We start from the raw sequence: 26,801 nt of genomic DNA on the forward strand, positions 1-26,801 counted from the left end.
CTCGACCACACTACCACAAAATAGAGCATTAGTATTATCTATTTTTACCACTATTTTACCTCTCGTGGGAACCCTTGGACTCTGTGCATGCTATTCCTTACTTTGAAATAGCACATACAGAGCCAACCTCCTACATGAAGGATCAGAACTCCAGTGCAGGAGTGACCCCCAGGAGGCCCTCTCCCTTGCCCAGGTGGTGGCTACCCCGAGGAGCCCCACCCCTTGGCCTGCATTGCTGAAGAGACCCCTTGGTCTCCCATTGAAACCTATTGAAAACCCGACATGTGTTTGCACACTGCACCCAGCCGCCCCCCTGCTGCTGAGCGTGTACTTTCTGTGCTGACTTGTCCCCCCCGGTGCCCTACAAAACCCCCCTGGTCTGCCCTCCGAAGACACGGGTACTTACCTGCTGGCAGACTGGAACCGGGGCATCCCCTTCTCCATTGAAGCCTATGTGTTTTGGGCACCACTTTGAACTCTGCACCTGACCGGCCCTGAGCTGCTGGTGTGGTGACTTTGGGGTTGCTCTGAACCCCCAACGGTGGGCTACCTTGGACCCCAATTTGAACCCCGTAGGTGGTTTACTTACCTGCAAGAACACTAACTTACCTCCCCCATGAACTGTTGAAAATTGCACTAAGTGTCCACTTTTAAAATAGCTATATGTGTTTTATGTGAAAAGTATATATGCTATTGTGATTATTCAAAGTTCCTAAAGTACTTACCTGCAATACCTTTCAAATGAGATATATGTAGAATTTGAACCTGTGGTTCTTAAAATAAACTAAGAAATGAAAATGTCACTTACCCAGTGTACATCTGTTCGTGGCATCAGTCGCAGTAGATTCGCATGTTCTGCAATAGCTCGCCATCTGGTGTTGGGCCGGAGTGTTACAAGTTGTTTTTCTTCGAAGAAGTCTTTCGAGTCACGGGACCGAGTGACTCCTCCTTTTGTCTCCATTGCGCATGGGCGTCGACTCCATCTTCGATTGTTTTTCCCCGCAGAGGGTGAGGTAGGAGTTGAATTGTAGTAATAGTGCCCATGCAATGGAGTGACTAAGTATGCACCTATTTAAGGTTGAGATGATACATATATAAATAATTGAAGGTAACTTCCAAACTGCTACAGGCTCCCGGGGAGGCGGGTGGGCACATGCGAATCTACTGCGCTTGATGCCACGAACAGATGTACACTGGGTAAGTGACATTTTCAGTTCGATGGCATCTGTCGCTGTAGATACGCATGTTCTGCATAGACTAGTAAGCAGTTATTTCCCCAAAAGCGGTGGATTAGCCTGTAGGAGTGGAAGTAGTTTGAAATAATGTCCTTAATACGGCTTGACCTACTGTGGCTTGTTGTGCGGATAACACGTCTACACAGTAGTGCTTGGTGAATGTGTGAGGCGTAGACCATGTGGCTGCCTTAAATATTTCTTGCATTGGGATGTTTCCTAGAAAGGCCATGGTAGCACCTTTCTTTCTGGTTGAGTGTGCCCTTGGTGTAATGGGCAGCTGTCGTTTAGCTTTAAGGTAGCAGATTTGGATGCATTTAACTATCCATCTGGCTATACCTTGTTTTGAAATTGGGTTTCCTGCATGAGGTTTTTGAAATGCAATAAAGAGTTGTTTAGTCTTTCTGATGTTCTTTGTTCTGTCAATGTAATACATCAATGCTCTTTTGACATCTAATGTATGTAGTGCCCTTTCAGCTACGGTATCTGGCTGTGGAAAGAACACTGGAAGTTCCACTGTTTGATTTAGATGGAACGGTGAAATAACCTTTGGCAAAAATTTAGGATTGGTCCTTAGGACGACTTTATTTTTGTGTAGTTGTATAAAAGGTTCCTGTATAGTGAACGCCTGAATCTCGCTTACTCTTCTCAGGGAAGTAATGGCGATGAGAAATGCCACCTTCCAGGTTAGGAACTGTATGTCGCAGGAGTGCATGGGTTCAAAAGGTGGACCCATAAGTCTAGTTAGGACAACATTTAGGTTCCATGAAGGAACAGGTAGTGTTCTTGGTGGTATAATTCTCCTAAGGCCCTCCATGAATGCTTTAATGACTGGTATTCTATATAGGGAAGTTGAATAGGTAGTCTGCAGGTATGCAGATATTGCTGCAAGGTGAATCTTAATGGAAGAGAAAGCTAGGTTAGATTTTTGTAAGTGAAGCAAGTAACCCACTACATGTTCTGGAGTTGTGTGTAATGGTTGTATTTGATTAATATGGCAGTAGCAAACAAACCTCTTCCATTTACTTGCATAGCAGTGCCTGGTGGATGGCCTTCTTGCTTGTTTTATGACTTCCATACATTCTTGGGTAAGTTGTAAGTGCCCGAATTCTAGGATTTCAGGAGCCAGATTGCTAGATTCAGCGATGCTGGATCTGGGTGTCTGATCTTTTGGTTGTGCTGTGTCAACAGATCTGGCCTGTTGGGCAATTTGATGCAGGGTACCACTGATAGGTCTAGCAGCGTTGTGTACCAGGGTTGCCTTGCCCAAGTTGGTGCTATCAATATGAGTTTGAGTTTGCTTTGACTGAGTTTGTTTACCAGGTAAGGAAGGAGAGGGAGAGGAGGAAAAGCGTAAGCAAATATCCCTGACCAGTTCATCCATAGGGCATTGCCTTGGGATTGTTTGTGTGGGTACCTGGATGCGAAGTTTTGGCATTTTGCGTTCTCCCTTGTCGCAAACAAGTCTATCTGAGGTGTTCCCCAGAGTTTGAAATAAGTGTTCAGAATTTGGGGGTGAATTTCCCATTCGTGGACCTGTTGGTGATCTCGAGAGAGATTGTCTGCGAGTTGATTTTGTATCCCTGGTATAAACTGTGCAATTAGGCGAATTTGGTTGTGAATTGCCCAATGCCAAATTTTTTGTGCTAGCAGGCTTAACTGCGTGGAGTGCGTCCCTCCCTGCTTGTTTAGATAATACATTGTTGTCATGTTGTCTGTTTTGACGAGAATGTATTTGTGAACTATTATTGGTTGGAAAGCTTTTAGTGCTTGAAAAACTGCTAGAAGTTCTAGGTGATTGATATGCAGTTTTGTTTGATGTACGTTCCATTGTCCTTGTATGCTGTGTTGATCGAGGTGTGCTCCCCACCCTGTCATGGAAGCATCTGTTGTTATTACGTATTGTGGCACTGGGTCTTGGAAAGGCCGCCCCTTGTTTAAATTTATGTTGTTCCACCACAGAAGCGAGAGGTAAGTTTGGCGGTCTATTAACACCAGATCTAGAAGGTGACCCTGTGCTTGAGACCACTGTGATGCTAGGCATTGTTGTAAGGGCCTCATGTGCAGTCTTGCGTTTGGGACAATGGCTATGCATGATGACATCATGCCTAGGAGTTGTAATACCATCTTTGCCTGTATCTTTTGTGTTGGATACATGCGTTGTATGATGGTGTTGAAATTTTGAATTCTTTGTGGACTTGGAGTGGCTACTCCCTTTGATGTGTCTATTATGGCTCCCAGGTATTGTTGTACCTTGCGTGGCAGAATTTTGGATTTTGTGAAATTGACGGTGAACCCGAGTTTGAAGAGGGTTTGTATGATCTGATTTGTGTGATTTGAGCACTGTATGAACGAATGGGCCTTGATTAGCCAGTCGTCTAGATATGGGAACACATGTATTTGCTGCCTTCTTATGTGTGCTGCGACTACTGCTAGACATTTGGTAAAGACTCTTGGTGCGGTTGTTAATCCGAAAGGCAGTACCTTGAATTGGTAATGTATTCCTTTGAATACAAACCTTAGGTATTTCCTGTGCGATGGGTGTATTGGTATATGGAAATAAGCATCCTTGAGGTCTAAAGTTGCCATGTAGTCGTGCAGTTTTAGCAATGGCAATACTTCTTGTAGTGTGACCATGTGGAAGTGGTCTGATTTGATGAAAGTGTTCACTACTCTGAGGTCTAGGATTGGTCTCAGCGTTTTGTCCTTCTTTGGTATCAGAAAGTACAGTGAGTAAACTCCTGTGTTTATTTGTGTGTTTGGCACTAATTCGATTGCATTCTTTTGCAATAGTGCCTGCACTTCTATCTCCAGGAGATTGGAATGGTGTGTTGTTAAATTTTGTGCTTTTGGTGGTATGTTTGGAGGGAATTGTAGAAATTCTATGCAATAACCATGTTGGATAATTGCTAGAACCCAAGTGTCTGTAGTGATTTCCTCCCATGCTTTGTAATAATGACCTATTCTTCCCCCCACTGGTGTTGTGTGGAGGGGGTGAGTGACATGTGAGTCATTGTTTAGTAGTAGGGGTTTTGGGGCTTTGAAATCTCCCTCTATTTCTAGGGAATTGCCCTCCTCTATATTGTCCCCGAAAACCTCCTCTATACTGTCCCTGGTAAGTGGACGGTGTTGCTTGTGAGGTGCTGGCTTGTGTGCTTTGACCCCGAAACCCCCCTCGAAAGGGCGTTTTACGGAATGTGCTGTAATTCCCTCTGCTCTGCGGGGAGTAGTGCGCCCATGGCTTTGGCAGTGTCCGTATCTTTTTTGAGTTTCTCAATCGCTGTGTCCACTTCTGGACCGAACAGTTCTTTTTCATTAAAAGGCATATTGAGAACTGCTTGCTGAATCTCTGGTTTAAATCCAGACGTTCGGAGCCATGCATGCCTTCTGATAGTTACAGATGTATTAATTGTCCGTGCAGCTGTATCTGCAGCGTCCATGGAGGAACGTATCTGGTTGTTGGAGATGGTCTGTCCCTCCTCAACCACTTGTTTTGCCCTATTTTGGAAGTCTTTGGGCAGATGTTCGATGAGATGTTGCATCTCGTCCCAGTGGGCTCTGTCATAGCGCGCAAGTAGTGCCTGGGAGTTCGCGATGCGCCACTGGTTTGCAGCTTGTGCTGCGACTCTCTTACCAGCTGCATCGAACTTGCGGCTTTCTTTATCTGGGGGTGGTGCATCTCCAGATGTGTGAGAGTTGGCCCTTTTCCTAGCTGCTCCTACAACAACAGAGTCTGGTGGCAGCTGTGTTGTGATGAAAACCGGGTCCGTAGGAGGCGGCTTATACTTTTTTTCCACCCTTGGTGTGATTGCCCTACTTTTGACTGGGTCCTTAAATATGTCTTTTGCGTGCCGGAGCATACCAGGGAGCATAGGCAGGCTTTGGTAGGAGCTGTGGGTGGAGGAGAGTGTGTTGAACAAGAAATCATCCTCGACCTGTTCTGAGTGGAGGCTTACGTTGTGAAATTGTGCTGCTCTAGCCACCACCTGAGAGTACGCGGTGCTGTCTTCTGGTGGAGATGGTTTTGTAGGGTATGCCTCCGGGCTGTTATCTGACACTGGGGCGTCGTATAGGTCCCATGCGTCCTGATCTTGGTCACCCTGGCTCATGGTGGTGTGAGCTGGGGAGTGTGATGGCGTTTGTGCTGGTGAAACGTTAATTACGGGCGGAGGAGAGGGTGGTGGTGGTTCCGTCTGGAACTCCAACCTTCTCTTTCTCCTAATGGGGGGAAGGGTGCTTATTTTTCCTGTCCCCTGCTGAATGAAGATACGCTTTTGCGTATGGTCCACATCAGTTGCTTGTAGCTCTTCCTCAAACCTATGCTTTTGCATTTGGGAGGTTAGCGAGTGCTCTTCTGTATAAGAGCCTGAAGCTGGGTCGCTTGCAGTTTGTTTCGGCATCGAAACTTTGTCTGCGTGTTTTTTCGGCTCCGAGGTGACTTTTTTCCTTTTCGGGGCCGAAACCTCTCGGCGTCGATCTGTTTCGGTGCCGCTGTCTCGGCGTCGAGCCGTGTCCACACCGGCATCTCGGTGTCGAGGCTTGTCTCCAGCACTTTCTCGGTCCCGAGAAGGCTGCGTGCCGGTGTCTCGACCGGAGTCGGACGATCTCGGCACTGTTTGGGCCTTTTTCGGTGCCGACGGTCGGTCACCGAATTTATGGGTGGAGCCATGGCCTGGTGGCAGTGGCGTCCCCTGGGCCTTGTAAATGTTTCTTTGTGTGGTTTTCGACGTCTTACTCACGGTTTGTGTGTCGTCGAATCCTTCGGAGTCTGAGTCTTGGATCGAGAAGGTACCTTCTTCTTCCTGTTCCTCGAACTCCCGTTGGGCTGTCGGTGCGGACGCCATTTGAAGTCTTCTGGCTCGACGGTCTCGGAGTGTTTTTCGGGACCGGAACGCACGACAGGCCTCGCAGGTGTCTTCGCTGTGCTCAGGTGACAGGCACAGGTTGCAGACCAAGTGTTGGTCTGTGTAAGGGTACTTATTGTGGCATTTGGGGCAGAAACGGAACGGGGTCCGTTCCATCGGCGTTCTTCAGCACGCGGTCGGGCCGACCAGGCCCCGACGGGGGATCGAAAAACTACCCCGAAGGGCACCGGAGCTCTTCGATCTTCGATGCGGTGTGGAATCTAAGTACGCCGATCCCGAACGCAACAATACCGACGAAAATCTTCCGAAATGAACTAATTTTTTCCGTTCCGAAACTCGGAGCGACAGGAACACGTCCGAACCCGATGGCGGAAAAAAAACAATCGAAGATGGAGTCGACGCCCATGCGCAATGGAGACAAAAGGAGGAGTCACTCGGTCCCGTGACTCGAAAGACTTCTTCGAAGAAAAACAACTTGTAACACTCCGGCCCAACACCAGATGGCGAGCTATTGCAGAACATGCGTATCTACAGCGACAGATGCCATCGAACATATATTTTTCTATACAAAAACCTATTGGCCTGGAATTGTCTGAGTGTGTGTTCCTCATTTATTGCCTGTGTATATGTACAACAAATGCTTAACACTACTCCTTTGATAAGCCTACTGCTCGACCACACTACCACAAAATAGAGCATTAGAATTATCTCTTTTTGCCACTATCTTACCTCTAAGGGGAACCCTTGGACTCTGTGCATACTATTCCTTACTTTGAAATAGTGCATACAGAGCCAACTTCCTACACAAATCGATTGTTAGGTGGAACACTACAACTGTAAATAAAAAAATAAAATAAAAAAATAAAACGAACTAGAACACAAATTCCTAGAAAAATTTATTTTTAGTCACCCAGATAAATCTCGATAAATACTCACTCCCTGACCATACTTCTAGGTCCTCTCCAGGACTGAAACATCAAACCCACTACTTCAGCCATTGTCTACAACTTTGAAAAGCATAAAAAAGGTCAAATCTCTGTACAGAGAATACTTTGAGAGGACCTGAATGTGAGGGAAAGCTGTGTTTTGGGAGCTCAATCAAATCAGACATACCGTTTTATACATTAAACACTACTGGAAAAAAAAAAAAAAGAAAAGACAATCAAGCAAGTTAACGGACTACCTTAATGATATGTTACGATTATAGGCTCCATCCGACAACATAATCGAACATTTACAGGTAGATCAATCTCTTGCAATGAAAAGAGCGGGTTCTTTAATGCTTGAGCTTTCAACCACAATCCTGTCTAGTGAAAAGTCTTGGATGAATCAGTTCTTGTAGGTTTCATCAGGCGCTCAGTGAGGGAGTTCAAGTTACTATCATCATACATCCCAATTCTGAAAGTGAACATTACCAACAGAACAATTCTCACCTGATGAAGGATCTGCACAGGCAAGCTTCAGAAATCCTTTGCTCCAGACTACCAAGAGCTGACATTTTCACCTAAAAACAAAGAAACGCATACGTTGTTTTCTATTTTCCAGGCAGAGAAGTATTTTCATTGTTTTTGCCACATTACTCCCCCTAAAGATTTTGGTGGCTAAAGAAGCATTGAAAAAAGATCCAGAAGCAGGCGCTAGGGTGGAGTTAACTTGTATCTACACCAATCAAAGAGCTACCCTAGTCAAACAACCTCAGACAAATGGAACGGTAGGAGTATAATCAGCATTACTCATATGGCAGAATCAGTTTCATCATTGGTTGTTTATTAATTTCCCTTGGCCTCCACAATATCCCCACACAAAAAACATCTACCACTTGAGGCTTTGCTTAAGGGAAGCACTGAATGGATGACTGTTTAACCACGTATCAGTAACATGGACTGGGGGATGCACAGTAGCACTTACAAAGACAAGGAGAGTGAACTTGCAAATGCTAAGCAAGGCTTCTCGGTGTATCCCAATAACCAAGGCAAACTTACAAGCAGGCAACAATCCTAAGAGCTGGCCCCTTTAACATCTGGGAATAAAAACAGAATGAAATAGTTCAGTTGGAGAGGACACTAGTTTTGCAGAAATACTACAGCCAGACTGGCATCTGTATCAGGTTGATGAATGTATCCTCACATGGATCGGAGACCTGATTCTAATCATCACAAACAAATCCCATGATAACACAGCATTATGAAGTACAAATGAAGCAATCAAGTTTGGCATTACACTGTATCAATCAATCCCTCTCAAAGCACTGAACAGCCAAGCCATTGGAAGAGCAGGACTGCAGGTGTCTAGTGGCATTGGAAATACCATACCATGTTGCCCGATAAAATGATTATTATAGCCACCACCTTACAAATCATTGCATTAGTACTCCCCTACCCAATAAGTAGAAGGGTAAAAAAGCAAATCATCAAGCCATTCTACTGGCTATAAGCAACAGCCTGAACAGGTACGATTGTCATAAAAATAATAAATAAATGAAAACAAATACAGCTCTTGAAAATGGCTGGCCCACGACTTTACATACACAAGTCAAAACCCTCAACCTGAACACAATTACTAACCTGGCTCATTTGTTTTCCAAGAGTCACAAACAATGCAGCCTGAAAAAGAAACATGACAGCAAAAACTGGTCAGAGGCAGATAGCATCAAGCGATAAATTGTTGACTCAGTTAATGCAATTAGCACTAGAGCCGGTTGGAAAGCATGCTTCAGGATTATACCAACTGATAGCTTTGAGACTGGCAAGCTTCTCGATTTAGTGACCCAGAGTGTCAAATCTAGGATATTAGAAGGGAAAATGGGGCAGCACCTTTTTACTTGAGGATGCATCAGCTAGGAGCGAAAGACTGTTCTTCATAGAGAATCAGCTGAACTATGTGCTCATCATACACACCCTGGACTGAGCGCTGCAAGGAGAACGTCTGAGCAGAAATATTCCTGAACTCACCTTGTCCTGCTGAGTACACATCTGAGAAGGGATTCTCCTGGTAGGCAGATGGACAGTTCTACAAGTGAAGATTAAGGGGGAGAAAAAAATCATTAAGTAAAACTTTACCGTAAGACCAAAGCCACTGCAGGACATCAGCATGCTCTCCGCATATAAAGTTTGGTTACTGCTCTCATCATACTCTTAGTCAAGAGTAGCAAATAAACAGTCCTCATAGCAGCACGCTCCAGCCGCCCACCCACCTTAAGACGCCTCTTCAAACTAATTATTAGTTTCAATCTGATGTATATGCCTCCCATCTTCATCCTATAGGCCGGCTAAGCCATTTACACAACATTAACATTTCCATACTGACAAATGACAAACAAATAATTTTATGGCAGTTGATATTTACCATTCTAGGTGCAGCATGGAGCCCAAATCTACAAGACAAAATAAAGTGACATGTCAAGCAGAGTTCAGCACAAGTGTGGTCTACTGCTCCAGAACTAGTCCACAAGCCTCAGTATTTGAGTTTTCAGAAATCTTTTCTGTCCACTACTCTTATAATATTGACATCAAGGGCTTTGGATTAGAGGAGCAAAAGATAGAAAAAAAATTCAAACATCACATGCAAGTAAGTGTTCCAACCAACGTTTGAGCCAAATGCCTCGATCGGCCTATGCCTGGGGACTTGCAACACCAAGCAGAACAGAAACCACCATGCCAGGAAATGCACCATTATGCAGTTTTTACAAGACAAATAACAAATCATAGGATTGTGTTTATGTGTCTTGAGAAAGAACAGAAGCATACTAGAGGCACTGCATGTCTTCCCTTCTACTTACCTTAATTCTGAAAGTACAACTCATGGAGAATGTCTCACTTATATGGCATTTTTACCACCCAGAACTTAATAAAGATTGGGAACCATCTTTAAAACAGTGTTCTTATGGAAGCTCTGAAATCCAATTTAAGATCGGTGTAAGGGGTAGAGACCGAGGGAGAGAGAACGAGAACATAACAGCCTGAAATATTTTGGTTAAGTCCTAGGAATGTTCATCAAGGCATGGGCTACTTAACATTAACATGAAATTTTCAAAAAGCGTTCTCAATGCAGTATAATCAAGTGTTTGACAGTCAAATCAAAATACAATGTGTGCTATTGGCAATTTCCACCATGCTGTATCTTTCAGTGGTTAGCCTCGCAGCTTTTGCTCGAAGCTATACCACATCCAGCTGAGTTGGTTTGCTTGCCCTCATATACATACACACACAACAATAACCAGCCTAGTACTTCTGTTCAGCCCTGCAAATGTTAATGTAGTTGATAGTACAAACGCACTCAGTTAAAGCCTGGTTAAGCAGGACATACAAATGGGATGGGGGAACTAAAAGTGGACTTTGCTACTCAAACCTGTTGCCGCAAACACTTCTTTCCTATAAGATACAGCACCTTTGTTTGACCAATAATCCCTGCTTCATGCCACACCTGGAACAAGATAGCAACCCCACTCAATCCATACTTTTGATTTCCTTTCACTGTTACATGTGCCAGTGGTTGTATACTTCGAGTGCTACATAGGCCCCAAGGGCTGCCATTAAACAGCACAGGGACCCACCTCCACACCCATGAGTCGGTTCGAATTACATTGCAATTTAGTCCTCCTTACCCACATGGCATAATACTATACTGGGATAGAAATTTACCTGCCAATTTCAAGCAAGAGGAACTCCAAGCACTCTTGAATCCAGTGGAGCTGAAACTGAGGGAAGAAAACGTTTTCCATCAAAAACTATGTTCAGTGATGGTGGGGGTTGAAGTAAGCACTATACACACAAGAGCAACCGCATAAACCAGCAAGCAACCCGCTCAGAGATGTTGGTAATCTTCATACTAATCAGATGTCCCTACCAACATATTTATCATCATCTGCAGATTTAGCTGTGGCTGTACCACAAGCTTGCACTTCCAGAATTGTAGATATTATCCTCACCCAGACCGCTTCACAGATTAAACCATAGGCAAAGTAAGAGCAAACCGTGGCACCAGTGTCAAACCCACGATAAACCAGTGGTGTTAAATGTCATGGAAAAATGCCATTTACTCTAAAGGCTAAAGCGCAGCAGTGCTGGCAGAGACAGGACTCCTGCAATACACAGGCAGTTACATCATTAGCAACTGCACTAATACTCACTAGTTTTAATATCCATGCCATAAAAAGTAACCTCTTAACAATAGAAAAGTAAGAAGTAGAATCGGCAAGATTCATACGGCAAAATGGATTTTATCCTTGGTTACACAGCAGTTTAAGAAGAGTGCCCATTACAAAGCATAGCTATGCGACAAGAGATTTGCTTTCACACTTGCAGTAAAAGCAGATTAAGTTGACACTAGTTGAACCAACTGCAGTCAGTGGTTTGTCTACAAAAACAAAATCTAACCAAAGCATCACAGGCTCTACAGCCAGAAAACTAGAACAAGCATTCACAAAGCCAACAAGTCTGGCTCTATTACACCTATACAGGCTTACAAAAGGGCAGCTAACATGGATAAAATCTGGAACAATTCCAGACACATTCGAAATGGGAATGCTGGGGAAACATAGCAAAATGAGAGCAAACTAAAAACTGGTAGTAAGCAAAAGAAAACAGAATCCAAACCTCCTGATTTTCATGTGCAGAAGAGGACACCCAATGCCAGCACACTCGCTAAAATGTTAACTACGGAGAAAGTTATCTGGGACTAAGCAAATATTGAAGTGGTTTAAATATACTGTGTAAGGAAATGCCTCCTTGGCATGGTTGCCCCCTGACTTTTTGCCTTTGCTGATGCTATGTTTACAATTGAAAGTGTGCTGAGGCCTGCTAACCAGGCCCCAGCACCAGTGTTCTTTCCCTAACCTGTACTTTTGTATCCACAATTGGCAGACCCTGGCATCCAGATAAGTCCCTTGTAACTGGTACTTCTAGTACCAAGGGCCCTGATGCCAAGGAAGGTCTCTAAGGGCTGCAGCATGTCTTATGCCACCCTGGAGACCTCTCACTCAGCACAGACACACTGCTTGCCAGCTTGTGTGTGCTAGTGAGGACAAAACGAGTAAGTCGACATGGCACTCCCCTCAGGGTGCCATGCCAGCCTCTCACTGCCTATGCAGTATAGGTAAGACACCCCTCTAGCAGGCCTTACAGCCCTAAGGCAGGGTGCACTATACCATAGGTGAGGGTACCAGTGCATGAGCACTGTACCCCTACAGTGTCTAAGCAAAACCTTAGACATTGTAAGTGCAGGGTAGCCATAAGAGTATATGGTCTGGGAGTCTGTTTTACACGAACTCCACAGCACCATAATGGCTACACTGAAAACTGGGAAGTTTGGTATCAAACTTCTCAGCACAATAAATGCACACTGATGCCAGTGTACATTTTATTGCAAAATACACCCCAGAGGGCACCTTAGAGGTGCCCCCTGAAACTTAACCGACTATCTGTGTAGGCTGACTAGTTCCAGCAGCCTGCCACACTAGAGACATGTTGCTGGCCCCATGGGGAGAGTGCCTTTGTCACTCTGAGGCCAGTAACAAAGCCTGCACTGGGTGGAGATGCTAACACCTCCCCCAGGCAGGAGCTGTAACACCTGGCGGTGAGCCTCAAAGGCTCACCCCTTTGTCACAGCACCGCAGGACACTCCAGCTAGTGGAGTTGCCCGCCCCCTCCGGCCACGGCCCCCACTTTTGGCGGCAAGGCCGGAGAAAATAATGAGAACAACAAGGAGGAGTCACTGGCCAGTCAGGACAGCCCCTAAGGTGTCGTGAGCTGAGGTGACTAACTTTTAGAAATCCTCCATCTTGCAGATGGAGGATTCCCCCAATAGGGTTAGGATTGTGACCCCCTCCCCTTGGGAGGAGGCACAAAGAGGGTGTACCCACCCTCAGGGCTAGTAGCCATTGGCTACTAAACCCCCAGACCTAAACACGCCCTTAAATTTAGTATTTAAGGGCTACCCTGAACCCTAGAAAATTAGATTCCTGCAACTACAAGAAGAAGGACTGCCTAGCTGAAAACCCCTGCAGAGGAAGACCAGAAGACAACAACTGCCTTGGCTCCAGAAACTCATCGGCCTGTCTCCTGCCTTCCAAAGAACTCTGCTCCAGCGACGCCTTCCAAAGGGACCAGCGACCTCTGAATCCTCTGAGGACTGCCCTGCTTCGACGACGACAAGAAACTCCTGAGGACAGCGGACCTGCTCCAAAAAGACTGCAACTTTATCCAAAGGAGCAGCTTTAAAAACCCCTGCAATCTCCCCGCAAGAAGCGTGAGACTTGCAACACTGCACCCGGCGACCCCGACTCGGCTGGTGGAGAACCAACACCTCAGGGAGGACCCCCGGACTACTCTACGACTGTGAGTACCAAAACCTGTCCCCCCTGAGCCCCCACAGCGCCGCCTGCAGAGGGAATCCCGAGGCTTCCCCTGACCGCGACTCTCTGAAACCTAAGTCCCGACGCCTGGAAAAGCCCCTGCACCCACAGCCCCCAGGACCTGAAGGACCGGACTTTCACTGCAGAAGTGACCCCCAGGAGTCACTCTCCCTTGCCCAAGTAGAGGTTTCCCCGAGGAAGCCCCCCCTTGCCTGCCTGCAGCGCTGAAGAGATCCCTTGATCTCTCATTGACTTACATTGCGAACCCGACGCTTGTTCTAACACTGCACCCGGCTGCCCCCGCGCCGCTGAGGGTGAAATTTCTGTGTGGGCTTGTGTCCCCCCCGGTGCCCTACAAAACCCCCCTGGTCTGCCCTCCGAAGACGCGGGTACTTACCTGCTGGCAGACTGGAACCGGGGCACCCCCTTCTCTCCATTGAAGCCTATGCGGTTTGGGCACCACTTTGAACTCTGCACCTGACCGGCCCTGAGCTGCTGGTGTGGTAACTTTGGGGTTGCTCTGAACCCCCAACGGTGGGCTACCTTGGACCAAGAACTGAACCCTGTAAGTGTCTTACTTACCTGGTAAAACTAACAAAAACTTACCTCCCCCAGGAACTGTGAAAATTGCACTGTGTCCACTTTTAAAGTAGCTATTTGTGAATAACTTGAAAAGTATACATGCAATTGAAATTATTCAAAGTTCCTAATGTACTTACCTGCAATACCTTTCAAACAAGATATTACATGTTAAATTTGAACCTGTGGTTCTTAAAATAAACTAAGAAAAGATAATTTTCTATACAAAACCTATTGGCTAGATTTGTCTCTGAGTGTGTGTACCTCATTTATTGTCTATGTGTATGTACAACAAATGCTTAACACTACTCCTTGGATAAGCCTACTGCTTGACCACACTACCACAACATAGAGCATTAGTATTATCTCTTTTTACCACTATTTTACCTCTAAGGGGAACCCTTGGACTCTGTGCATGCTATTCCTTACTTTGAAATAGCACATACAGAGCCAACTTCCTACATACTGGGAGGCACGCAAACATGTACAACTGAATAATGAAGACTAAGATTCTGATCTAGAGTTTGGCAGATGGGTACTTCAACAGATATCCCATATGCTTTATTATAAGTGCATTAGGACAGAAAGCACTTTTAATAGGGCAGACTGAGTTTTGTAGACATACTCCTGAGACATTATCCAAACCCTAATATAGCTTACTGATAGTGAAGTATGTTTAAAGGTCCCTGGCTACACATGTGCTTACGTCTCCATAGATGTGACACATGATCTGTGTAGAAGCAGGTGGAGAGGTCCAAGGAAAGCAACATGGAACATATACTTTATTCATCATGCAAATATCCTTAAGATGATTTTGAAAGGTATGGATCTGCTCCAGGGTGTAGGTATTCCTGGTTAGGTCGAGCACACAAGGACTTTGACATGGTGTAAATATTGTGTGCTTTTAATCATGCCGTCTCTCCTCCCCCACCCCACTAGTTAGTGGGATTGCCTTTTAAAAATTCCTTGATGTCATTGGTAATTGCTTTGTTTGTCCCGCCTTGGGGCGATTGTTACCACCTTGCAGACTGACCCGGTTACATGGATAATTGCTCCATTTGGGATATACTCCAGCGGGGGTGAACTATTTTTTCTTCTTCTTTTCTCTCTCTCTTTCGTGCTCCATGGCGGCCATAGCGCTCACAGCACGAACAGTGCTAACAGCGCCAACTCCGTCTGCAGTACTGGAAATCTGGTCACATTGTTCACACTTCTCTGATAAGTCATTTCTTTTGGCTCTCCCCTTCACACTCCACAGCTTTCCCAAAAACACTTCTAATTTATAAATGCTTTACTAAAAAAACACAGAAATCCTCAACAGCAGCTCTCCAGCACAGTGGTAGAGGCAACACTATAATATACACTGCACTCGGGAAAAGTCACCCCCATAATGCTTTGCAAGTACTCTTTCAAAACATGTTTGCACATAACTCAGCTTGTGGTGGTCCTATGACAATGGGACCACTGTCAAAACATTTACCACATCCTGATCTGTCCTGATCATCTCTGGGTCCCCAAACTAAGTAAGTGGGAACCCCAAAATAACAACCACCCCTCCATTCAGTGTCTTTTTAAACTCTCATGGCTGGAACTTTTGTTTTACAGCTGAGTAGTTTGTCTTAAGGCTCTTACTTATAGCATCAATACAGCCCTGAAAATGTGTAATGCACTACTGTCACTAGGAGCTAAATGGAAAATGTCACTTACCCAGTGTACATCAGTTCGTGGCATTAGTCGCTGCAGATTCACATGCTGTGCATAGTCCGCCGTCTGGTGTTGGGTCGGAGTGTTACAAGTTGTTTTTCTTCGAAGAAGTCTTTTCGAGTCACGAGACCGAGGGACTCCTCCTACTTTGGTTCCATTGCGCATGGGCGTCGACTCCATCTTAGATTGTTTTCCCCGCAGAGGGTGAGGTAGGAGTTGTGTATGTTAGTAATAGTGCCCATGCAATGGAATGAATAAGTATGTACAAAATGAAGGTTAAAGTAATATATTTACAAATGTTGAAGATTGCTTCCAAACAGCTACAGGCTCCCGGGGAGGCGGGTGGGCGCATGTGAATCTGCAGCGACTAATGCCACGAACAGATGTACACTGGGTAAGTGACATTTTCCGTTCAGTGGCATGTGTAGCTGCAGATACACATGCTGTGCATAGACTAGTAAGCAGTTATCTCCCCAAAAGCGGTGGTTCAGCCTGTAGGAGTGGAAGTAGTTTGAAATAAAGTTCTTAGTACAGCTTGACCTACTGTGGCTTGTTGTGCAGATACACATTTACTAAGCACTACTGTGTAGACGTGTTGAGGCGTAGACCATGTTGCTGCCTTACATATTTCGTTCATAGGAATATTTCCTAGAAAGGCCATGGTAGCACCTTTCTTTCTGGTTGAGTGTGCCTTTGGTGTAATAGGCAGCTGTCTCTTTGCTTTAAGATAGCAGGTTTGGATGCACCTAACTATCCATCTAGCTATACCTTGTTTTGATATTGGATTTCCTGTATGAGGTTTTCGAAATGCAATAAATAGTTTTGTTTTCCTAATTAGTTTTGTTCTGTCAATGTAGTACATTAGTGCTCTTTTGATGTCTAATGTATGTAGTGCTCTTTCAGCTATTGAGTCTGGCTGTGGAAAGAACACTGTCAATTCTACTGTTTGATTTAAGTGGAACGGTGAGATGACCTTCAGTAAGAATTTTGGGTTGGTTCTTAGAACTACCTTATTTTTGTGTATTTGAATAAATGGTTCTTGTATAGTAAATGCCTGAATTTCACTTACTCTTCTTAGAGATGTAATGGCAATGAGAAATGCAACTTTCCACGTTAGATATTGCATTTCGCAAGAATGCATGGGTTCGAAAGGTGGACCCATGAGTCTTGTTAAGACAATATTGAGGTTCCATGAAGGAACAGGTGGTGTCCTTGGTGGTATAATTCTTTTTAGGCCTTCCATAAATGCTTTAATGACAGGTATTCTAAATAGGGAAGTTGAATGAGTAATTTGCAGGTATGCAGATATTGCTGCGAGATGTATCTTTATGGAAGAGAAAGCTAGATTTGACTTTTGCAAATGTAGTAAATACCCTACAACATCTTTTGGAGGTGCATGCAATGGGTGAACTGGATTATTATGGCAGTAGCAAACAAATCTTTTCCATTTACTTGCATAGCAGTGTCTAGTGGATGGCCTTCTGTCTTGTCTTATGACCTCCATACATTCCTGTGTGAGGTTTAAGTGTCCAAATTCTAGGATTTCAGGAGCCAAATTGCTAGATTCAGCGATGCTGGGTTTGGATGCCTGATTTGTTGCTTGTGTTAACAGATCTGGCCTGTTGGGTAGTTTGACATGAGGTACTACTGACAGGTCTAGTAGTGTTGTGTACCAAGGTTGTCTTGCCCATGTTGGTGCTATTAGAATGAGTGAGTTTGTTTTGACTCAATCTGTTTACTAGATATGGAAGGAGAGGGAGAGAGGGAAAAGCGTATGCAAATATCCCTGACTAATTCATCCATACAGCATTGCCTTGAGATTGCTGGTGTGGGTACCTGGATGCGAAGTTTTGGCATTTTGCGTTTTCTTTTGTTGCAAATAGATCTATTTGAGGTGTTCCCCACATTTGGAAGTGTTCAGGATTTGGGGGTGAATTTCCCATTCGTGGACCTGTTGGTGATCCCGAGAGAGATTGTCTGCTAGCTGGTTCTGGATCCCTGGAATAAACTGTGCTATTAGGCGAATGTGGTTGTGAATTGCCCAATGCCATATTTTTTGTGTGAGGAGACAACTGTGTCGAGTGTGTTCCCCCCTGTTTGTTTAAATAATACATTGTCGTCATGTTGTCTGTTTTGACAAGAATGTATTTGTGGGTTATCATTGGTTGGAATGCTATCAACGCTAGAAATACTGCTAACAATTCTAGGTGATTTATATGAAACTTTCTTTGATGTACGTCCCATTGTCCTTGGATGCTGTGTTGATTGAGGTGTGCCCCCCCACCCTGTCATGGAAGCATCTGTTGTCATCACGTATTGTGGCACTGGGTCTTGGAAAGGCCGCACTTTGTTTAAATTTGTACTGTTCCACCATAGAAGCGAGATGTATGTTTGGCGGTCTATCAACACCAGATCTAGAAGGTGACCCTGTGCATGTGACCATTGTGATGCTAGGCACTGTTGTAAGGGCCGCATGTGCAATCTTGCGTTTGGGACAATGGCTATGCATGAGGACATCATGCCTAGGAGTTTTAAGACCATCTTTGCGTGTATCTTTTGTGTTGGATACATAGCTTGTATCACCTTGTGAAAATTTTGAACCCTTTGTGGACTTGGAGTGGCTATCCCTTTTGTTGTGTTGATTGTCGCTCCTAAGTATTGCTGTGTTTGACACGGCAAAAGGTGTGACTTTGCATAGTTGATGGAGAAACCCAGTTTGTAAAGGGTTTGTATAACATAATCTGTGTGGTGTGAACACTTTGTTAGCGAGTCGGTTTTGATTAACCAATCGTCTAGGTACGGGAACACGTGTATTTGCTGCCTCCTGATATGTGCAGCTACTACTGCTAGACATTTGGTAAAGACTCTTGGTGCTGTCGTTATTCCGAATGGCAACACTTTGAATTGGTAATTATTCCTTCGAATACGAACCTTAGGTATTTCCTGTGCGAGGGATGTATCGGTATATGGAAATACGCGTCTTTTAGATCTAACGTTGTCATGTAGTCTTGCTGTTTCAGTAGTGGTATTACATCTTGTAAGGTGACCATGTGAAAGTGGTCTGATTTGATGTAGGTGTTTAGTGTTCTGAGATCCAATATTGGTCTCAGACTTTTGTCCTTTTTCGGTACTAATTCTATTGCGTCTTTTTGCAGTAATGCTTGAACTTCTAGTCCTAGAAGGTCTATATGCTGTTTGGACATCTTGTGTGATTTTGGTGGGACGTTTGGAGGGAGTTGGAGAAATTCTATGCAATAACCATGTTGGATAATTGCTAAGACCCAAGTGTCTGTTATCTCCTCCCAAGAATTGTAGAACAGGCTTAGTCTCCCCCCCCCCCCCCCCACTGGTGTTGTGTGAAGGGGTTGAGTGACTTGTGAGTTACTGCTTGTTTTGAGGGGTTTTGGGCCCTTGAAATTTTCCCCGGTTTCGTGGGAATTGGCCCCCTCTGTATTGGCCCCGAAAGCCTCCCCTTTGATACTGTCCCTGGTAGGTAGACGGTGTTGTTTGTGAGGTGGTGGCTTGTGTGGCTTGACCTCGAAACCCTCCTCTGAAAGTAGTTTTGCAAAATGTGCCAAATGTGCCTCTGCCCTGCGGGGAATAGAGTGCGCCCATGGCTTTAGCTGTGTCAGTGTCTTTCTTTAATTTTTCAATTGCAGTGTCCACTTCTGGTCCAAACAATTGTTGTTCATTGAACGGCATATTGAGCACTGCCTGTTGTATCTCAGGTTTGAAGCCGGATGTGCGCAGCCATGCGTGCCTCCTTATCGTTACAGCAGTAGTTATAGTTCTTCCCGCTGTATCTGCTGCATCCATAGAACGGATTTGGTTGTTGGATATGTTTTGTCCCTTGTAAGGAAATGCCTCCTTGGCATGGTTGCCCCCTGACTTTTTGCCTTTGCTGATGCTATGTTTACAATTGAAAGTGTGCTGAGGCCTGCTAACCAGGCCCCAGCACCAGTGTTCTTTCCCTAAACCTGTACTTTTGTATCCACAATTGGCAGACCCTGGCATCCAGATAAGTCCCTTGTAACTGGTACTTCTAGTACCAAGGGCCCTGATGCCAAGGAAGGTCTCTAAGGGCTGCAGCATGTCTTATGCCACCCTGGAGACCTCTCACTCAGCACAGACACACTGCTTGCCAGCTTGTGTGTGCTAGTGAGGACAAAACGAGTAAGTCGACATGGCACTCCCCTCAGGGTGCCATGCCAGTCTCTCACTGCCTATGCAGTATAGGTAAGACACCCCTCTAGCAGGCCTTACAGCCCTAAGGCAGGGTGCACTATACCATAGGTGAGGGTACCAGTGCATGAGCATGGTACCCCTACAGTGTCTAAACAAAACCTTAGACATTGTAAGTGCAGGGTAGCCATAAGAGTATATGGTCTGGGAGTTTGTCAAACACGAACTCCACAGCACCATAATGGCTACACTGAAAACTGGGAAGTTTGGTATCAAACTTCTCAGCACAATAAATGCACACTGATGCCAGTGTACATTTTATTATAAAATGCACCCCAGAGGGCACCTTAGAGGTGCCCCCTGAAACTTAACCGACTATCTGTGTAGGCTGACTAGTTTTAGCAGCCTGCCACAAACCGAGACATGTTGCTGGCCCCATGGGGAGAGTGCCTTTGTCACTCTGAGGCCAGTAACAAAGCCTGCACTGGGTGGAGATGCTAACACCTCCCCCGGGTAGGAATTGTCACACCTGGCGGTGAGCCTCAAAGGCTCACCTCCTTTGTGCCAACCCAGCAGGACACTCCAGCTAGTGCAGTTGCCCGCCCCCTCCGGCCAGGCCCCACTTTTTGGCGGCAAGGCCGGAGAAAATAATGAGAAAAACAAGGAGGAGTCACTGGCCAGTCAGGACAGCCCCTAAGGTGTCCTGAGCTGAAGTGACTAACTTTTAGAAATCCTCCATCTTGCAGATGGAGGATTCCCCCAATAGGGTTAGGATTGTGACCCCCTCCCCTTGGGAGGAGGCACAAAGAGGGTGTACCCACCCTCAGGGCTAGTAGCCATTGGCTACTAACCCCCCAGACCTAAACGCGCCCTTAAATTTAGTATTTAAGGGCTACCCTGAACCCTAGAAAATTAGATTCCTGCAACTACAAGAAGAAGGACTGCCTAGCTGAAAACCCCTGCAGAGGAAGACCAGAAGACGACAACTGCCTTGGCTCCAGAAACTCACCGGCCTGTCTCCTGCCTTCCAAAGATCCTGCTCCAGCGACGCCTTCCAAAGGGACCAGCGACCTCGACATCCTCTGAGGACTGCCCCTGCTTCGAAAAGACAAGAAACTCCCGAGGACAGCGGACCTGCTCCAAGAAAAGCTGCAACTTTGTTTCCAGCAGCTTTAAAGAACCCTGCAAGCTCCCCGCAAGAAGCGTGAGACTTGCAACACTGCACCCGGCGACCCCGACTCGGCTGGTGGCGATCCAACACCTCAGGAGGGACCCCAGGACTACTCTGATACTGTGAGTACCAAAACCTGTCCCCCCTGAGCCCCCACAGCGCCGCCTGCAGAGGGAATCCCGAGGCTTCCCCTGACCGCGACTCTTTGAACCTAAAGTCCCGACGCCTGGGAGAGACCCTGCACCCGCAGCCCCCAGGACCTGAAGGACCGGACTTTCACTGGAGGAGTGACCCCCAGGAGTCCCTCTCCCTGGATCAAGTGGAGGTTTCCCCGAGGAACCCCCCCCTTGCCTGCCTGCAGCGCTGAAGAGATCCCTAGATCTCCCATTGACTTCCATTACAAACCCGACGCTTGTTTCTACACTGCACCCGGCCGCCCCCGCGCTGCTGAGGGTGAAATTTCTGTGTGGGCTTGTGTCCCCCCCGGTGCCCTACAAAACCCCCCTGGTCTGCCCTCCGAAGACGCGGGTACTTACCTGCAAGCAGACCGGAACCGGGGCACCCCCTTCTCTCCATTCTAGCCTATGTGTTTTGGGCACCACTTTGAACTCTGCACCTGACCGGCCCTGAGCTGCTGGTGTGGTGACTTTGGGGTTGCTCTGAACCCCCAACGGTGGGCTACCTTGGACCAAGAACCAAGCCCTGTAAGTGTCTTACTTCCCTGGTTAACCTAACAAATACTTACCTCCCCTAGGAACTGTGAAAATTGCACTAAGTGTCCACTTTTAAAACAGCTATTTGTGAATAACTTGAAGTATACATGCAATTTTGATGATTTGAAGTTCCTAAAGTACTTACCTGCAATACCTTTCGAATGAGATATTACATGTAGAATTTGAACCTGTGGTTCTTAAAATAAACTAAGAAAATATATTTTTCTATACAAAAACCTATTGGCTGGATTTGTCTCTGAGTGTGTGTACCTCATTTATTGTCTATGTGTATGTACAACAAATGCTTAACACTACTCCTTGGATAAGCCTACTGCTCGACCACACTACCACAAAATAGAGCATTAGTATTATCTCTTTTTGCCACTATCTTACCTCTAAGGGGAACCCTTGGACTCTGTGCATGCTATTCCTTACTTTGAAATAGCACATACAGAGCCAACTTCCTACATCCCTCTTCAACCACTTGTTTTGCCCGTTGTTGGAATTCTTTGGGGAGGTGCTCTATGAGATGCTGCATCTCGTCCCAATGGGCTCTGTCATATCGCGCTAGGAGTGCCTGCGAGTTGGCGATGCGCCACTGATTTGCAGCTTGTACTGCAACCCTTTTCCCGGCTGCATCAAACTTTCGGCTCTCCTTGTCAGGAGGTGGTGCGTCGCCTGATGTGTGCGAGTTGGCTCTTTTACGAGCTGCTCCTACGACAACTGAATCTGGTGCCAGTTGTGATGTAATAAAAGCAGGGTCTGTGGGTGGTGCCTTGTATTTCTTCTCCACCCTTGGGGTTATTGCTCTGCTTTTAACTGGCTCCTTAAAGATTTGTTTAGCGTGCCTTAGCATTCCCGGGAGCATAGGAAGGCTTTGATAATTGCTATGGGTGGAGGACAGGGTGTTAAAAAGGAAGTCATCCTCGATAGGCTCTGAATGTAGCGATACTTTATGAAACTCTGCTGCCCTAGCTACCACCTGAGCATACGCTGTACTGTCCTCAGATGGTGAGGGCTTAGTGGGGTACGACTCAGGGCTATTGTCCGATACTGGGGCGTCAAAGATCCCATGCGTCCTGGTCATCTTGGCTCATGGTGGTATGAGCTGGCGATTGTGACGGAGTCTGTGCCGGTGATATATGAGTTGCCGGTGGTGGTGGAGTTACCTTCACCACTTTTGCTTGTGGTGTTTTTACTTGTTGGAAATCTAGTTTCCTTTTTCTTCTGATTGGGGGAAGGGTGCTGATCTTCCCTGTACCACTTTGTATAAAGATCCGCTTTTGCGTGTGATCTACAGCTGTTGTTTGTAATTCCTCCTCAAATCTGTTTTTGAAGTTGGGAGGACAGTGAGTGTTCCTCTGAGTAGGAACTGGCTTTCGGTTCAGTTGCTGAGCGTTTTGGCACCGAAACTGTGTCTTTTGTTGTTTTCGGCTCCGAAGAGATTTTCCTCTTTTTCGGTGTCGAACCTTCTTGGCGTCGACCATCTTCGGTGCCGCTATCTCTGTGCCGAGCAGCTTCGGTGCCGCTGCCTCGGTGTCGACCCTTCTCTGCGGAAGTTTCTCGGTCCCGAGATTGCTGCGTGCCTGTGTCTCGACCCGAGTCGGACGATCTCGGCACCAGCTCGCCCTTTTTCGGTGCCGATGGACGGTCACCTACTTTATGGGTCAAGCCATGGCCTGTCGGCAGTGGCGTCCCCTGGGCCTTGTCTGTTTTTCTGTGTGATGCTTGTTTCGACGTCTTACTCACGGTTTCTTCAACGTCGAATTCTTCGGAACCCGATTCGTGGATGGAGAATGTTTCTTCTTCTCCCTCTTCCTCGAACCGTTGTTGTCCTGTCGGCGTGGACACCATCTGCAACCTTCTGGCTCTTCGGTCTCGGAGCGTTTTTCTCGACCGAAACGCTCGACAGGCCTCACACGTTTCTTCTTTGTGCTCGGGTGACAGGCACAAGTTACAGACCAAATGTTGGTCTGTATAGGGATATTTACCGTGGCATTTAGGACAGAATCGGAACGGGGTCCGTTCCATCAGTCTCGATCTTGAACGCGGTCGGGCCGACCAGGCCCCGACGGGGGATCGAAATTACCCCGAAGGGCTACCGGAGCTCTTCAAGATTTGGTGTTGATTCTAATCGAACCCGATACCGAACGAAACAATACCGACAAATTTTCCGTTGATTCTGACTAACTTTCTGACCCGAAACACGGAGCGAAAAGGAACACGTCCGAACCCGATGGCGGAAAAAAAACAATCTAACATGGAGTCGACGCCCATGCGCAATGGAACCAAAGTAGGAGTCCCTCGGTCTTGTGACTCGAAAAGACTTCTTCGAAGAAAAACAACTTGTAACACTCCGACCCAACACCAGACGGCGGACTATGCACAGCATGTGTACCTGCAGCTACACATGCCACTGAACATATGGTTACACAGCAATACTTTGTCAATTTCTTATCCTGTGGTTTGGCCCTCGAAGGGCTAACTATATGGTAACATCACCATGTTTCTTACAAATGCTATTGTCAATGTGGTGTCTTCTAGGGGCTGGTCTGAGCATTACGCTGTTTATATGATAATAGTATATGTTTTCTTAATCTCTCCTTATTGCAATTATGACCATGACTCAAGCCAACTTAATATCCTCATTGCACTATGGACTGTGTCGACACTTAGATGTTTGGCTGACCCTTCTAGTTGGTTAATCTTGTTACTCCTCTGTGGCTGTCTTATTTTGGAAAATGTGTTAGCCAGACAGCAACTCCGATGGTGGGGTTGTGAAAGTGGTATTCTATTGGAATTAGCATGGCAGATTTAAATTAGAATCCTAAATGGCAACATTTTAATTTTTGGCTGTAGATGAAGGAAGAAGGTAAATGGAAGTGCTTTAGTTATGTGGGGGACCACTGGAATTATGTGGCAGGAAAAGTTCATATTCGGAGGCAGAGTTGACCAATTTATTAAGAATTGTCCAGTTATGAATTTACGACGTCACTAGCTCCAACTCAAGCAAATGCGAGACGCAATGCATTGCAAATGTTTGTTTCAATTGTAAGATCGTGGTCAAGTTATGTCCTTCCAGTGGCTGTCAATATATGAGGCTGGTGAGACAATGAAGGTTTGAACAAAGCCAGACGTCTGTCACAGCAAAGTTGAGTCCAATCATCAAAACAAGCCCTGGTGTGGCTTCTGTCTGTCACCAACTATTTAACTCCATGTGCCAAGAACTAAATACAAAGCATTAGCTTCCTCCTAAAGGGAAGGAACGAATCTAGTGACTGTATTCCACAATGTGAAACCAAAGTCCAGGTTTTAATCCAGCTCCATGACTTGACCAAATTAGGTGATCCTAGTAAATTGCTTCATTTAACCTTCCCTCCTATTTCCAATGGGAGAAACAATAAAAATCATGTGTGCTCCACAAACAATTTAATTAGATGACCATATTGCTGTAACATGAATAACAAACAAGGCCACACAACTATTCTACTTTTACATGTTTGCCTACAATGTCCGCAATATGAAGCTATTCCTCAGAGCTAAGTAGTGCAGGACACCAATTGATTCTTTACCTCTACTTCTGTTAGCATGTAACTAGCGCTTTTAACATCTTATCGCAAGTTAGTGCTCAGTCAGGCTACCAGCAGCCCACTCCTGATGTTGACTAGGGTCCCGCATGTAAAGGTCATGTAGGCACGCAAGAGGACCCTGAGCAATACAATGAGCATTCCAAAGTTAGATCTTTTAACCTACTGCTACATCAAAAGGTACCCTCAAGGCCTTTTGCTAACACTCCCTTTGTACAATTGTTCATGAGGGGACTGTTATCCAGTGCTGCTGAGTGCGCTATCCATGCAGCACATTAACCCTTTCGTAACAGTTGAGGGTCACAGAAATACAATGCAAGCTGTAAGTGCCAGACAGGCTCACGTAGAGGACACGCCATAAGCAACTTATTGAGTTACACCATTGTACAGTTAATGCAGGAGCACCTCTAGGTGGATCAGTCTGCAAGCTATCCACATGGTTGTTCAGCTCAGACATTTGCCAACACCACTTAAACCCCGAAGAGCTCAATTTACTTGGTTAGGACTGAAAAAAGTAGAAACTGACCGTTCATGGTGACTGTGGTGTCTTAAATCTGAAAGAAAAAAAGAAAATTAATCATCCTTTGAGAGATGAGAAAAAAAAATCATAGGGAGGGACTTACAAAGCCCTATCAGATAGAGCTAATACAGACTTCCACGAGCATGTCAAGTCTGATCGCCTCATCACACATGGCAGAGCAAGTAGTGCCAGCAACCCCCATAAGCTGGCATGGAACGTTCATCTACTCACTATACTACAGAAACTAATAAAGAGCATTACTGTGGACTTCTCTAAATAGGATGAAGGCTGCACAGTTTGAGAGTCACATTGCCAAAATTGTATGAAAAGGTCAGAACTTCAAGCAAAAAAGGACAGAAAGGACGAGAAAAGCCAAGCCAATTTCTCCAACAAAACCATGCTGTTATTTGAAGAATGTGTTAAATTAAAACTTGCTTGTCGGAAAGTACCCTCTTTCTTGGCATGGTTAACCTAATTTTCTGCCTCTGTGTTGAACTGTCTACTGGGATCCCGCTAACCAGGACCCCAGTAGTTTTGCTCTCTCCTGTAAGAGGTACCCTTTTCTTCCCACAACTGGCATACGGGTGCCCCCATGTAAGTCCCTAGTATATGGTACCCAAGTGCTCAGGGTATTGGGGTCCCAGGGGATACCAATGGGGTGCAGCAGTGATTCTGCCACCCATAGGGAGCCCATGCAAAGGGTTCTGCAGGCCTGCCAATGCAGCCTGTGTGAAATGGGTGCACGCACCAGTTTTCACTACAGGTCACTAAGTTATCCCTATGGTAGGCCCTCTCTGCCCAAAGGGCAGGGTGCAGGTACCTGCGTGTGAGTACACCCCTGCACTGGCAGAGGTACCTCCACAAACTCCAGATCCATTTTCCTGGACTTTGGGAGTG

At 45.8% G+C, this 26,801-nt stretch overlaps 3 non-coding genes and 1 pseudogene across 3 annotated transcripts; all 4 read right to left on the bottom strand.

Moving 5' to 3' along the window:
• Positions 1–7,788: 7,788 nt before the first annotated feature.
• LOC138294373 (small nucleolar RNA SNORD47) lies at positions 7,789–7,861 on the bottom strand. The gene has a single exon (XR_011203389.1). It is a non-coding gene; the product is annotated as a small nucleolar RNA SNORD47 (small nucleolar RNA).
• Positions 7,862–8,921: 1,060 nt separating this feature from the next.
• LOC138294402 (small nucleolar RNA snR60/Z15/Z230/Z193/J17) lies at positions 8,922–8,997 on the bottom strand (annotated as a pseudogene).
• Positions 8,998–9,546: 549 nt separating this feature from the next.
• LOC138294422 (small nucleolar RNA SNORD75) lies at positions 9,547–9,614 on the bottom strand. Its single transcript, XR_011203430.1, has one exon. It is a non-coding gene; the product is annotated as a small nucleolar RNA SNORD75 (small nucleolar RNA).
• Positions 9,615–10,891: 1,277 nt separating this feature from the next.
• LOC138294386 (small nucleolar RNA SNORD74) lies at positions 10,892–10,971 on the bottom strand. Its single transcript, XR_011203402.1, has one exon. It is a non-coding gene; the product is annotated as a small nucleolar RNA SNORD74 (small nucleolar RNA).
• Between the last annotated feature and the right edge of the window lie 15,830 nt (positions 10,972–26,801).

The sequence above is a fragment of the Pleurodeles waltl genome, chromosome 4_2 (assembly GCF_031143425.1).
Source record: "Pleurodeles waltl isolate 20211129_DDA chromosome 4_2, aPleWal1.hap1.20221129, whole genome shotgun sequence".
Lineage (NCBI taxonomy): Eukaryota > Metazoa > Chordata > Amphibia > Caudata > Salamandridae > Pleurodeles > Pleurodeles waltl.